The sequence below is a fragment of the Macrotis lagotis genome, chromosome X (assembly GCF_037893015.1).
Source record: "Macrotis lagotis isolate mMagLag1 chromosome X, bilby.v1.9.chrom.fasta, whole genome shotgun sequence".
NCBI lineage: Eukaryota > Metazoa > Chordata > Mammalia > Peramelemorphia > Peramelidae > Macrotis > Macrotis lagotis.
Window position 1 is genome coordinate 78,619,181 of NC_133666.1, and position 14,544 is coordinate 78,633,724.

The 14,544-nt window shown below is 42.7% G+C and overlaps 2 pseudogenes; both read right to left on the reverse strand.

Annotated features, from left to right (window-relative positions):
• Window positions 1–3,918: 3,918 nt before the first annotated feature.
• Window positions 3,919–7,579, reverse strand: LOC141498715 (trinucleotide repeat-containing gene 18 protein-like; annotated as a pseudogene).
• A 126-nt stretch (window positions 7,580–7,705) lies between these two features.
• LOC141498716 (trinucleotide repeat-containing gene 18 protein-like) overlaps window positions 7,706–14,544 on the reverse strand; it is a 141,404-nt pseudogene continuing 134,565 nt past the window's right edge.

Genomic DNA, 14,544 nt, shown 5'->3' on the forward strand with positions numbered 1-14,544 from the left:
CCTCTTTTTAATCTGAAATAATAAACCTGATTTGGAATCAATGACCTCCAAGGTTTCTCCCAACTCTAAGAAATCTATGATTATATTAGGAAGGGAAAGAAAAAGAAATGACAAATTATTATTGTGTAGGAATGAGAGCAAGGAAAAAACTTTTAAGAAGGGAGGGAGAGAGCCAAGAAGATGAGGGAGAGTGAGAATCTGAGACAGAGATAGTGAGAGAAAAAAAGAAGATAAACACTGAGATTCAGCAAGCTATAATGAGAAACCTAAAAATAGAGAAAGTGGAAAAGATAAAGAGAATCACCTGATAATGAGCAATGAGGGAAGAGACCATTATGGAGGACAGTGACATATAGAGATAAGAGATCACAAGTAAGGGAGAGATACAAAGGGAAGAGTCACCTGGCAGGTATAGAAGAATGAAGCTCTGGGTCATTGTGGTTGATGAACTCTACCTGGAGTTGACTCATTGAATTTAAATCCCACCACAACTTAGGACTTCACAAGTTCTCTTATGCTGCAGAAATCACTTAAACTTTGGCAGCCTCTGTTTTCTCCTAAGTAAATGTATTGGGTGGAATCTGATGGTGTCTAATGACAAACCACCTCTTTGATGCTCTGGATTCCAGAGAAAGAGAAAAGGCTTTAATAGAGTTATAAAAAATCAGGCATCAAGGATAAGGAGACAGAAGTAAGAATCTCCAGGAAATAGAAGTGTGTGTAGTAGAAGGAATCTGTAGAGGAAAATATCCAGGTCCCTTAATGAGAATCTTCTGGGAAGTCAGAATGGCCTGAGTTCAAATCCCATTAACATTCTGAATATTTGATACTGGGAAATTCAGTTAGAGTATCTATGATTCTCTATTCTTTTATAATATAAGTAAAATTTAGACCTATATAGAGGAGAGTCCTCAGTGACCTCTAGGGCTAATTCCATTTTTAAATGGAATAGAGAATAAAAGGGCATAAATAAAGGTATTAAAGTAAAGATTCCTTATTTATGGGTGCTAATTAGAGACAAAGGCTTTTGAGGTGATTATAGAGAAGTAAAGAGGAGAGCTTGAGAAGGGAATAAAAACGTGAGAGAACAAAAGAAAGAACCATGTAGTCATAATGGCAGATAGCAGCCATGAGATAGCAAGAGAAACCCAGAAAGATATAGTCTAGGAAATATAGAAGAGAGATAGAAAGTAAAAGATAGAGAAAACTATATGATAATGATCATAAAAGTGATGGAAGAGTCCATTGTGGAGAAAATGAGAAAGAAATAAGACTATAGATAAGGGAAAGAAAATAATATCAAAAGGATTAGAGAGAGAGACAGAGAATCTTATAGAAAGAGGAGAGAGACAGAGGAAACAGTAAAAAAGAAAAAAAATCATTTGATCAAGAGCAAAGAAATATAGGAGGAGGCCATTTTGGAGGATATTGATCAATTGAGCAGAAAGATGAAAAGTTATAAAGGGAGCGAGAACCCTTGAGAATGTAGGGTAAAACCACTAGGTGTCCAGTGGTTAGACCATTATGCTTGGAGTTGAATGAATTTCAATTCCACACCAAGAGGTCAAAAGTCTCTTCCTCTGGAACAGTCCCTTTTCCACTGTCAAATTCACTTTTTATATCCATTAGTTTGTTGGGCCAGATTTGTTGGGGTCTACTGATCTTCCAACTCTGATCCTCTAGATTCAAGATTCCAAAGGATTTCTGCTTGGAAATAATGTTGCAAAACAGGGAAATAATTTGTGGGAAGTGAACATTTAGGGTGAGAAGAAGACAGAGGCAAGTGTCCATAGGACATGGATGAGTGTGTATTGATGGGAATATATAGAATAAAAGAGCTAGATATTCCCGTGGACCCATCTTGGAAGTCCAAATGATTCGAGTACAAATCCTCCTTAACATTCTTTGTTAGTGCTTCACCATGGGCAGCTCAGTGTGGTGGTCTCTGTCCTCTGTTAAGTTCATGACCCCTAGAGTTCCTTCCAACTCTTAATTTATGATCCTATTAATGATAGAATGTGAACAACTAATTATCACCAAGTGTTATATAGAGAAAGGAAATAAAGCTTTAGAGGAGTGAGAGAGAACTAGGGGAAAAGGGAAGGACTGAAAGAGAAGCAAACAGGCAAAGGCAGAAACAGGATGAGAGAGAGCTAGATTAATATTTAAAGTTAGAAAGTGGCAATGAGATAGAGAAAACCATAGAAAACCACACATAGAACCACAAGATAGGGAGCAAGGGGTGAGGGAAGAGACCATTATGGAGGAAGCTGAGGAACACAGGAGACCAGAGTTAATGGAGATATGCAAAGGGAAGAGGCACCTGGCAAGTAGAGAACAAACCTTGTAGGTTGATGGGGGTTAGAGTAATGTCTACTTGGAATTCCCTCATTGAGTTTTTATCCCATCAGAGCCCCTCATGAGCCCTGTTCCTCTGGAAAAGTCACATAGCCCTGGCAACCTACAATTTCCCTTTAATAACTTTATGGGGTTGGGTTTGAGGGTGCCTAATGAAACTCCAACTCCCCATCATCTGGGTGCCAGAGAGAGAGAAAAGGGTATCCACTTGGGATTAAGCTTGAAATGGACAGAGATAGATGTAGAGGGAATTGGGTATTGTGCATGAAGAGAGAAGAAAACATCCACAGAAAATAGAAGTGTCTGTTGAAAGGAGTCTGTAGATCAAAATACATAATTGTCCTAGAGGACTATTCTTGGAAGTCACAATGTCCTGAGTTCAAATCCTATTCAAGTGTCTGGATAAATATATGACATTGTGCAATTCAGACAGAGTTATTAAGCTTCTCTTTTGTTACTTTCAGAAATCTGTACTCAAGAGCTGCAAGGGTTAAATTCAGCTCTGAAAATAGGAATATAGACAGGAAAGGAGATCCAGTAATGTTCAGTTACTGTTGGATGGAAATTAGAGTAAGGAGAAACATCTCTGGAGGAGAAGATAGAGATGAGATGGAGAAAGAAACACAGACAGACACACAGAAGACAGAGAGGTAAAGAGATAAAGTTAGCAAGAAAGATAAAAGAGAGAGAGAGGGACATAGGGAGAGAGAGAGAGAGAGAGAGAGAGAGAGAGAGAGAGAGAGAGAGTCATTGATAGTGAAAGTGAGTGATAAGTGAAAGACATTTTGAGAGGTAAAGACTCAGGTAATTATATGAAAATGAGAAAGGGATTGAGGGAAGAGACCATTAATTTAGTAAAATGTACATTAGGGTAAGAGAACAAAGGTGATAGATAGACATAAGAAAGAAGGAACACTACATAACTGTAAGGCAAGCCCACTTGGTGTCCTAGTGGTTAGAGCATACCTTCTCTTAGATGTTATGTCCCTTCAGTCACTGACTTACTTCGAAAAAGTCACTTAATCTGTGTCAGACTCAGGTTTTTTAAGTTATAAATGAAATTGGAATATTTAACATAGTACCCCACATACTAGCACAAACATCAAGTCACAAGCCCACATAGAAGTATTGCATTTACAAAAATCTCCTCTGGAAACCTCTATAAAGACCATGCCAATCACAAGACAAAGTCAAAAAAAAAAAACATTTTGAGAGTGGTTTGGAGAGAAGTCAGGGAACTTGAAGGGGAGGAGGCAAGGAGGGAATGGAGAAAGGTGAAAATTAAAAACCAATTGATATAAAAGCTCTAAAACAGTCAGCTAATAATATTATTGCAATGATGCAAATACAAATTTAAACAAATTTAAACAAAAAATATTCTGCTTCCAAGAACAAAGAGGACTTCTCAACTTGGTAATGCCCTCTCTTTCAGTCTCTCTTGCTCTCTCAAATCTCTCTCCATTTTTCTTTCTCTCCATCATTTTGTTTCTCTTTGTCTCTATCCTTTCTTTTATTTTTCCCTTTCTCTATAAAACATGGAAGGTATATTTGTGTTTTCAGCTAGTCACCGTGATCAAATGAGTTCTCAGAAAAGGAACTGAAGGAAGATCTAGCCTTGGCTTCTCAGAATATCAAACCAAATGATGCTTTCCCCATGCTATTCTTAGTCTTGAGAGCTCTGGTGGCAGACACACACCTCTGGGTTGAATTGAGACCTCCAGCCCACTTGCTCTTTTCTTGCCCACTGAGATGTAGAGACTGGAAGGTCTCTTCTGGGAGTTGGAGCCTGGGAATGCCACTCATCCCTCCCAAATTCATCATCTTCCTCTAAGTCTGTATTATAGGAGTAGCTGCTCATTTCTGATATCACAGGTGAGTGGAAACTTTTAGCTGACATTTGACTTTTGGCTCCACCCCCAACTTCATTTTGGCAGCAAACTTTTTAGCTTCTCTGAGTGTTTTAGAGAAGACGGGAAGATATAAACTTAACACTAACACCATGACTTTTCTGCCTCCCCCAGAACTGTATGAAAACTTGTAGGGTGCCTTCATCTATTATTGCTTGGAGAGGGACAGGGCCCTCTCCTACTTAGTTGCCAGCTGCTCCTGGTCACTGACCACCTTCTTCTTCTTGACCTTCAGCTCCATGGATGGCCAGATGTGGCCTCATGCTCATCGCAGTTCTAGTGGCTCCCCATTCCTTTCCCAATTCCACTATCTACAACATCTTTGTCCTCAGGGACTGATCTTTGTGTCTGTTGCACATCCCTTCTCAGAGCCTTCTAAATGCATCAAAGACTTGCTCACCATCCCACTCAAGAAAACTCTTCCATTTTTCCGGAGGAAAGTACTCTTACTCCAAGAGTACTCTATCCATGCTTCCATTTCCCTGACCTTCTTTGCACCAAGGTTCTACTTTTCTCTTCATGTTTTTCCTTGGACTCTCTGCACCTCTGTAGCTTCATCTACTCCTGTTCCTTCTTGTATCATCACTGGAGCTCAACCAGTCTTTCCTGTAATTTAGTTCCATTTCATCTATGTTGACTATGGCAGACATGATAGAGTACGTTGGTTCACCCTTTATCTATATCCAGCTACAGCTCCTATTAGGATTCAGTTCCCAGCAACTTGATGGTCTTTAAATGAATGGATTGTAGAGCATCTACAATGACATATAGGTCTTGGCAGCTAACAAGCTTTCAAGGGTGGGTCACACAGGACAGTTCTCTCAATTTTCAACTTCCTGTGTCCTCTTTTCTGGTTCTAACTCAGAAATCTCACTCAGCAGAGTGATGTCTTCGAAGAAGTTCTACTCCAAGGACAGGGTCCCAGGCACCTCCAAGTTTCCCAGGGCTCTGGTGACACCACCAACATTTGGGAACTTTCTGTGGCCATCAATGCGTTCATACCATACAATGGACCATTGGGCTTGGTGTCCAGAGTGGGGAGTTGTCAGGTTTTTCTTGGTTCTGGGGGCTGCCTGCTCTGCTGGTAGGATGAAGAACTCTTTCTCCATAGGACCAGATTCCCTATCCCACATTTCCACACTATTTGGAGGGCCACTGGGCAGTAGCTTGCTCTGCTATTCATTTGACTCCTCGGTCAGTTCCCCTTCTGGGAGGTCTTCCTCATCTTTATCTAATGGGCCTTTATAATCTCTGTCAATGTAACAAGCCTCTAGACTGAAAGAAACCTCATCCAGAGTCTCATCTTCAACTTCAGATATGCAAGACCCAACCTGATGTTCTAGTGGACTATACTGAATCTCCTAAAACGCATGCTCCATTGAGTTAAATGACTCACCCAGCTATGGCATATGACTACAGTGGTCCCTGTTCTGGGCTAGTCTAGCTGAGGACAGGGGATTGGGTGGCTCAAGTTTGGCTCAAGGAGCTTGTCCTAACCTTCTTCCATTCTTCCAACACAAACTTCACCTTCTCCTCCAAGGGCTCTTCTTTGGGGCTGACCTAGAGAAGCTCTGTTCTTTTGGATGGGGTCAAATGAAGGGGCTAATCCTCCCAGGACAGCTCCATGTGTTCAAGACCCTCAGCAGGTAATGGTACATCAGGAACCAACCCATCTGCTTCAGGAGCTACTGTGGGCTGGAGGAGATATGGGTGATGCCTCCCAAATGAAGTGGGAGGGAACTGTAATGAATATCTTGGAGGAATCTCTGGAAACCTGTCTTGAAGGAGGCTGTAGGTTTCTTTTTCTAATTCCAAATCTTGTGTTCCAGAGTTTTCTCTTTGGGGTAAGGCAGGAGTCATGGGTAGGGAAGCTGAAGGAGGACTAGGAGGGTGAGATCTAGGGGTGGTGGGGTCAGAGTAAGCTGGTGCCTTAGGGGTCTCCTCCAATTTCTAGATCACATTGGTTCTGAACCCTTACACAGGTGAGGCACAAGGGAATAAGGCTGGGGGTTCACAGAATAGCTGTAGGACTTGGAAGTGCTAGGTAAGAGGACAGCAGCTTCAAATGTTAAGTCTTGAACCAAAGGAGGAGAAACCCTATTGGCTACTCTCTGGCTTGTGCCTGGAATTTCTCTTCCATCTCCACTCACTGCTTGACCTGTGAACTTTCCACCACCTGGACTTTCCTCTGCAGCTCCAGGCCTCCTGCAAGATGGATCTCTCCTATTGCCTTAGCAACTACTTGTGAGACACCAGCTGGAGCTGATGAGCTTGTTGGGGGAGCTTCGGGTTGTGGGGGGGTAGCTGGTGAATTATGGAGGGGGTGCCCACTACATCAACTCAGCAACAGGGGGCAAGTGTTCATTGGGATCACTACCAGCTGCCCTGCTTGAGGGACCCTGGGAAACTGAAAAGCAGATACCCCATAACAAAGGGGAAAGGAATAGAGACCCCATACCAGGGGGGAAAGCTGGATGCCTGCCTTCGCTCAGGGAAGTGGGGCCTAAGTCAAAGGGATGGCCTACTAACCACATGGAAGACTACCAGTTCATGGTAGCCAGGGATGTGCAGCAAGGTGGATACCTGGTTCAGCACACTCAGGCCCAGAACCAGGCAGGTCTGACCCTGTCACTGCAAGGTCAGTACTGAGGCCATTTGTGTCACAACCAGAGGGATGGGTCAGAGCCAAGTCCTCATTTCTCTGAGGAACATGTCCTGTTCCACCTCCAGCCACCCTTCCCACAGGAGGCCTTGCCTTGCCAGCCTCAGTCTTCTCCGTATTACTCATCTGAGAGACTGTGAACTTTGATTTTGTTAAGGGATAGAGGACAGTCCTGGTCAGCCTGGCTGGGCCCAGATTGCCGCCCCCACTGTCCTTCTGGGAGGGCCTCTGCACCTGTGATGCCCACAAGGAGCTACCTTCCTTCTACCTCACTGTGGGACCCAGTCCTCTCCCTTCCCAAGGACCTAGCACTTTCTGGTCTCTCAGGGTCCCACCCTAGTTTTTTTCCACCTTGGTGGCAGAGTAATTGTGAGACTCTAGTGGTACCTAGCTGTGAAAGGCCCCTTTTCATGTAGACAGTCAGTCAAATAGGGCTCTTCCTGCCACTTCCAGGTCAGGCAGAGGTCTCCTTGGCAGAACTGTCTCTGTATTTGATGAGAGCTTGGATGGAGTCCCCCAGGGATTTCCCACTAGGGTCCCCTCCCCCAGGGATCTCCCACTCACTACAGGGCACTAGGGTCCAAATAGCCCTTCTTCACCACTTCCTTTCCACCTGGCTCTCATGGTTTTACTGGGCAATCAGCACTGCCATCTGAGCGGCGGAAACATTGGCTATGGCAGAGGGCTTCCTTTACTGTTGAGGGTGGGGAGATTGGGGTACATAGAATTGCCTGGTATCCAGGTGCCTGGTGTTCACGTGCCCAGTGCACCTTAAGCTTCAGCAAGATCTTGGGGGACTTCTCTCCAAAGTCCCCAGCCCAGGTTGGCTCCTGAGCTCTCAATGTCACATGCCACAACAGTACCAAGTCCTGGATGATTGAGTTCTTTTCCATCTTCACCTCTGCCCTCCTCACATCGCCTGGACAAGGGAAGTCCTGGGGCAAGGGGGCACACGAGAATTCGACCAGGTCTTCCTCCACCTTCACTTTGCTCAATTGTTTGTTCTTAGTCTTGGTGTCTGGGGCCTCTGAAGCAATCTGCATGGGACCCCTCCACTCATCATAGGGTTCGACTGAAGGCACAGAAGTGGGGGAGATGACTTTGTGCTCCCTGCTGCTGCCCCATTCTTTGACCAGGGGAAAAATAGCATACATGTTGGAATGGTTGGACTGGGGAGGAAATGTCGCTGCAGAAGAAGGGAAAGAGGGTGTCATTATCCCTGGCTGAGCAAGGTGTGGAGAGGGGCAGGTACAGGAAATGGACAAAGTAATAATGACAAGGATGCCATCCTCAACCCTTTTCATATGTGTCCTGATGACTATGGCCCACAGGTCTCCCATTCTCAACATGCTGGGTGGGATCCTCAATGCAACCATCATGCTATGTATCCAGAACTTTCAGCAGAGGGTCTCCTCCACCAGTGCATTGGTTCAGGGAACCTGTCACTAGGGGACTTTGGATTTGGGGTCTCCACTTCCTAAACCCCGGGAACCACATGCTCATTCAGGAAGGGGGAGAATCCCTTAGCATCCTGCTCCAGACCCCTCAGTCTCAATCCCCCTTCAGAAATGGCAACCTCAGTCAAGTCCACAACACTTCAAGGTTGTGGCTCCTCCTTGACCTTGTTTTCCCTCTTGCTGGAAGGTGGTGAGAAGTCCCACTACATACCCATTGTTTGCTCTGCTCCTTGGTGGTACCCTCATGGGTGTTTTGGGCAGGTGGATAAGCTCCTTGACCCAAGCAGGAAGGCTGATGAGTGGATGGCTGGTATCCTGAACACAGGGTTCTTGGGGTGCAAGGCAACCTGACCTGGTAGAGTCAATCATTCAAAGAATATAAGAATACTCGCTGCCTCTGCTGGGTCCGAAGGGGACTGCCACTGTTGGGTGACTCCAGCTGTCTGAGGAGAGACCTATCCTGAAGGGAAGAGCTTGGACAGGTGGGTTTCGTGGCCTGCAGACACTTCAACCATGTCATCTCCTCCATTCTCCAGGCCTGCCAAAGGTAAGTGCTTCACACATAAGATCCTCTCAGTGACCAAGAGAGAAAAATAATGTATATTTGTAATGAAGCTGGAATTAGAGAGACAGAGGGAATCAGGAACAGGGGAGCAGAAGAAGACAGAAACAAGTGTCTGCAAGAAATGGAAAGTTGTGGTTGGGGAGATGCCAGGATGAAGGGCGGGGGCATGTGAATAGAAAAAAGTGAGGTGCTGTAGTGGACTCTGCTGAGCATTTTGAATGTCTTGAATTCAAATGCCTGCTTCACAGTTTTAATAAGTGATCATGGGCAATTCAGGTGGAGTGTTTAAGCCTCTCTTAGACCACATGGACCCAAGGGTTCCTTCCAGTCCCAAATCTTTGAACATATTGATAATAGGGAACAAAAGAATAGATCATGTATTACCAAAGGGAATTAAAATAAGCGGGGAAATAAAGATTTAGAGGAGAGAGGATTGAAAAAGGAAGGGACTGAGTTACTGAGACAGAAACAGTAAATGAACTGAGATAGATACAAAGAATCAAAGCATTACAGAGAGATGAAATTAGAGTGGCAATGATACAGAAAAACGAAACCAGACACATATCCAGCAAGAAAGACAGAGACAAAGACACCGAAAAATAGACAACCACATGGGTGTGAACAAGAAGGAAATGAGGAAAGAGGCCATTAAGGAGGAAAATCAAGAGTAGAACAGAGACCCCAGGGGAGGGATATATGCAAAGAGAAGAGCTACCTGCTCAGCGTAGAAGTCAATTTACTTTGACAGTGAACAGAGTATTATGCAGGATTTGTCTCCTTGAATTTAAATCCCACATCAACTACAGACAAGATCGATTACTCTGGAGAAGTCACTTACACTCTTAACTAAGGTGACCAGAAAAGAGAAAAGGCTCCCTCTAGGATTGAAGCCAGATCAGAGTTGAAGGGAGTATTCAGGAGGAGAAATATAAAGAGATGGAACCACTGGGAAGGGGAGTAGGAGGATTCTGAGTCACACCGCTAGGCTTCCTAGTGGACTGCTCTTAGAAGTTTTGGGTTCGAATCCTGTTACACAGTTGTAATAAGTAATTATACCTGGGCAATTCAGTAAGAGGGTCTAAGACTCTCTCTGCCTTTATAGGATAATGCAGTTGGACTCAGTAAACCCTATGGTTCATTCTGGCTCTAAATCTGTGATCAGGGTGATGATAAAGATAAAAAAGAAACGATCACTGATAAATGAGGTAGGATTTGAGTAATGAAAAGCAAAATCTTTTGAAGAGGATGGAGTTGATGGCAGAGTTGCCTGAAAAAGAAAGGGGGCTAGGCAACGAAAAAGAGACTCACAGAGACTGTCAAGAAAGAAAAATATAGATTAAAAAAGAAAAGACCCCCAATTACACGGTGGGAATGGGAGCTAAAAAAGGAAAGCTTTTGAAAACGATGGTAGGAGAGAACAAGGGAGATGGAAAGAGAGTGGGAGAGACAAAATAAAAGATAAAGAGAGATATGGGAAAAATGACAGATAGAGACAAAGAGAAAATATGAAAGAGAAACAGAGACTCCAAAAGAAAACCAGAAACAAAAAGTGTGAGGTTTTATAATGAATACTTTGCATTGACAGTTTGAATTTAAATTCTACCTTGTCTGCTGAAACCCAGACCCTAAAGAAGTCACTTAGCCACTGTCAGCCTCAGTTTTCTCCTCAGTAAAATCACATGGCTGTATTTGATAGTATCTAATGACCTTAGTGCTGTGATGGTCAAAGGAAAGGAAGTCCCGGGAACCTGGTGTCCTGTGTGTGTGTTGGAATAGGAACCACAACCTTTTAGCCATTTCTCAATGGCCTAGAAATGTAGAAATCCCCTACAACCTGAGTGGCATAATATTAGAAAATTCCCGACCTCTGCAAGATCAGAGTCAAAGTCTTATCCACTGTTGTAATCAATACTTGCTGTCCTTGGATAAGAGATCATGCATGTTTGTTCACAATTATTTCATTCTCAGTCTTAATAATGTTTGGTCCCTTCCACTTATCTCCTGGTAGAGAATATTCTTCCTCCAATCAGTCAACATTCATTAATCACCCACTATAGATTTGGCACCTACAAAATGTAAAGTCAAGTCAAAAGGAGTCTGCTCTCCAGGAACTCTCAGTCTAATGGTAGAGAAAAGATGTCAACAACTATGTACAAACCAGATAGATACATTATACATTAGAATTGGGAAAGCTTTTGTATTAAGGGAGACTGGAAAAGAATTTATTGTAGAAGGGAGAATATCAGGTGGTACTTGAAGGAAGCCAAGGAAGCTTTAATAAGAATGGAAACCATTGCAGGCATAGAGGACATCCAGTAACAATGGTCAGAGTCAGAAGATGGAGCATCTTGTTCTGGGAACAATGTCACTGGACCACAATGTATGAGAATAGGAGAGTACAAGGTGAAAGAAGACTGGAAAGGTGGCCAATTAGGAATGTCTTTGAATGGCAACTACAGGGTTTTTTCATTTCATCCTGGAGACTGGAAGTCATTGCATAGTAGAGTTCCATGGTTGGACTTGGGTATTTGGACAGCTGAATAGAAGATGTAGCAGAGTAAGGTGAAAATGAAGGCAGAAAGAGCAGCCAAAAGGCTCTTTTAAAAGTCCTGGTATGAGATGATGAGGAACTATCCCAAAGTGGTAGCAGTGTCAAAGGACAGAGGTGACATATGTTAGAGATGTGAAGATGGAAAACTGGGCAAGCTTTGGCAATAGATAACAAATAAATCCTTTAGTTTCCTTCCAAATTCCCCCTTCCCCTTTTCTCCTCATTAAACTCTCTCCCTGTCCCTCACTTGTGAAATGCCTGTAGGTTGTTGCTTTTTGCCTTGGAATTCTGAATGCCTAAAATGTTATAAAACACAAATTTGTTCCTTAGAAAGCTATAGCTCCTTCTCATGGAGATTGGCCTTCTTTAGCAGGCAAGTATAAGGATAAGCCAGGTGGAAGGTAACTGAGAGACCTTAAACCTGTTAGTGAGGTCAGGGATTATAGCCTAAAACAGATGAAGACTTCCCCTGGTGGAATGGCAGTTGAGAAGATTTGTTCCAATGACCATGAAGGAAGCTGAAGCAGGCAGGGAGGTCTTAGAATTTAATTAGACATCAAATTCGCCAAGGTCATGCTGCCTCCCAGTGATTCCCTGGTTGTCGTGACTTTTCTTTTGCAATGGGACTTAGATAACTCTGGAAGAGTCAGTGAGAATGATACATTTCTGTAACTGTCACATTTAGATACAATTCAATCACAAGTCAGTATATGACCCATCACTCAATATTTGACCCCCACATCAGAATGTCACCTGTCCTTTTCAAAAAGAAAGGAAGGACAACAGTAACAACAACCAACATTGCTTTCAGTTTGCCACCCTTTCTTTGATCTAAGGTCACTGGATTGCTAACTGTTGTACTTTCACCAAGAAATTGAGAGAATGATTCAACAATTTCGGGTTTGAAGGATGATTAGTGTGATTCACTCTGAGTTGGTGAAGGAATGGAAAATCCTGGAGTGTTAGAGCACATATATGATAAATCTTTTATGTACATTTCCAGCCTTCCATAATCCTTTGGTTTTCAGTCATTTTACCTAAATTTCTTTGGTCCAAGGAGACCAGTGAAACACATAGAAAAGATGATGCTTCAGTTAGATTATTGGATTTTATAAGTAAGGTCTTGTCTTTTTTATTATCATTGACCAAGTCTAGGACTATCCGTCTTTGTAGCCATAGCTACTTCCCAAGATTTTTCTTAGGAAAAATAAAAAGCAAAATCTGGATGTGGGAAACTCATTCCTCAAAGGAAACAACAATTCACTTTCCTGGTCAGTCTAAGAACTGGATCCAAGATTGAAGATAGACGCCTCTAGCTCCTTGACCCCAAGGAAAATACTTCATCCCGGGGGCAGCTAGGTGGCGTAGTGGATAAAGCACCGGCCTTGGAGTCAGGAGTACCTGGGTTCAAATACAGTCTCACACACTTAATAATTACCTAGTTGTGTGGCCTTGGGCAAGCTACTTAACCCCATTTGCCTTGCAAAAACCTAAAAAAAAATACTTCATCCCATCAAGAAATGAATAGAAAAGCGTATATGATTGGGCTGCATGCGTGTATGAATGGAAATGGCCAGTGATTGTTTGAGTGAATGTATAAGCCCAAACCTGTTATGAGGCAAAAGGCCTGTGAAGACCTGAATGAGGCTGCTGGATAGATCTCCTCACAGAGAGAGTCCCAGACAATCACTGTTTCCTGACCTAACCCAAGGACCCAGTACATCCCTTTGTCTATTATATGCAGAATCTTTCCGTCTGTAAACTCTCCAGTAGCATAGCCTCTGTGGAGCGAAGCACCAGTTCAGCCTGTGGAGAGTTTGGACCAGATAAGGAACCAACAAAGCCACCAATGATCCTAGATCAATTCTTGCCTCAAAATTGTCTTTTGTCAGATCTTCTTATGCCTATGAAAATGGAGCTTGAAACCATGGTAGATCTTGTGTTCTGAGACTTTAGGAGAGAAGGAGCAGAGTTGTACTTTCACTGGGTTATTATGTGTAATACAGAGTATATTATGTCAACCCAGTTTGTATTTTGTGACCTTGTATGTGAACTGATCTTTTTCTGGTGGTCTGATCAGTCTAAGGAAAAGAAGGAAAAGAGTGAGAGCTTTCCTCTACCAATTTCAAAAAGTTCAAAGGACAGAGTCTTTTCTCTGCATTCCTAATTCTGTACAACTTAGATATAACTTGTGAAGGGGAGGCATAGAGAGAAAGAGAGAAAATTACCCTAAGCTCTATAACTGAAGGATTTATTGTTTTTATGTAGAGAATGTGATTTCACTGCGCAAATGATTTTCAGCCCTTAATGGAATTGGAGTTAGTTTACAAGTTTTGTCTTCAATGATTCCAAAAATGGTGAAAATATAAGGGAGGCATGAAATTAGAATTTTTGTGGCATTATCTGTTGTTTAAGATGAGTCTAGTGCATTCCTTCTTGGAAAGGAAGAGACTTGTTTAATTAGAAAACAAAAGGGAATAAGGGAATAAGCAATTTCATCTTGGGAAAGTAAATTATCTGACTCCTGTGGTCTTCTGAGAGTCATTTAACTGAAAGGAATTGCTGAACAAACCACATTGGAAGCATTTTTCTTGATGATTAGAGAAACTAAACTTTGAAGTTTCAATTTTGATCCTAGAACAATAAAGCTTTGCATTGAATTTGAGATGTATGAGAAAAATGTGCTAAATTTGGAGAGGAGAGATCCAGTGAATTAAAGGCAATTAGTTTTGATAGTAGTCTGAGACAAGATTGCAGAGATTAAAAAAAGGAGCAGTGAAAGAAGGAAGGGGAAAGTAGTGAATGTGAGTGGGAAAAGAGACATTTCTTTGGTTTGCAGGAGCCATTCTGGTTTAATCTGAGTCAAAAAACCAGAGAATTAGGTCTTCCTAACTTCTCTTGAATACACCTGCCCCAGCTCCCACTCTGGTTCAGGGCCTCATTACTTCATACCTTGGCTTTGGCAATAGTGGTTCTACCTGCCTCAAGTTTCCCCACTCCCATCCACCTTTCAATGAGTCAATAGATTACTTTTCCTAAAGTGC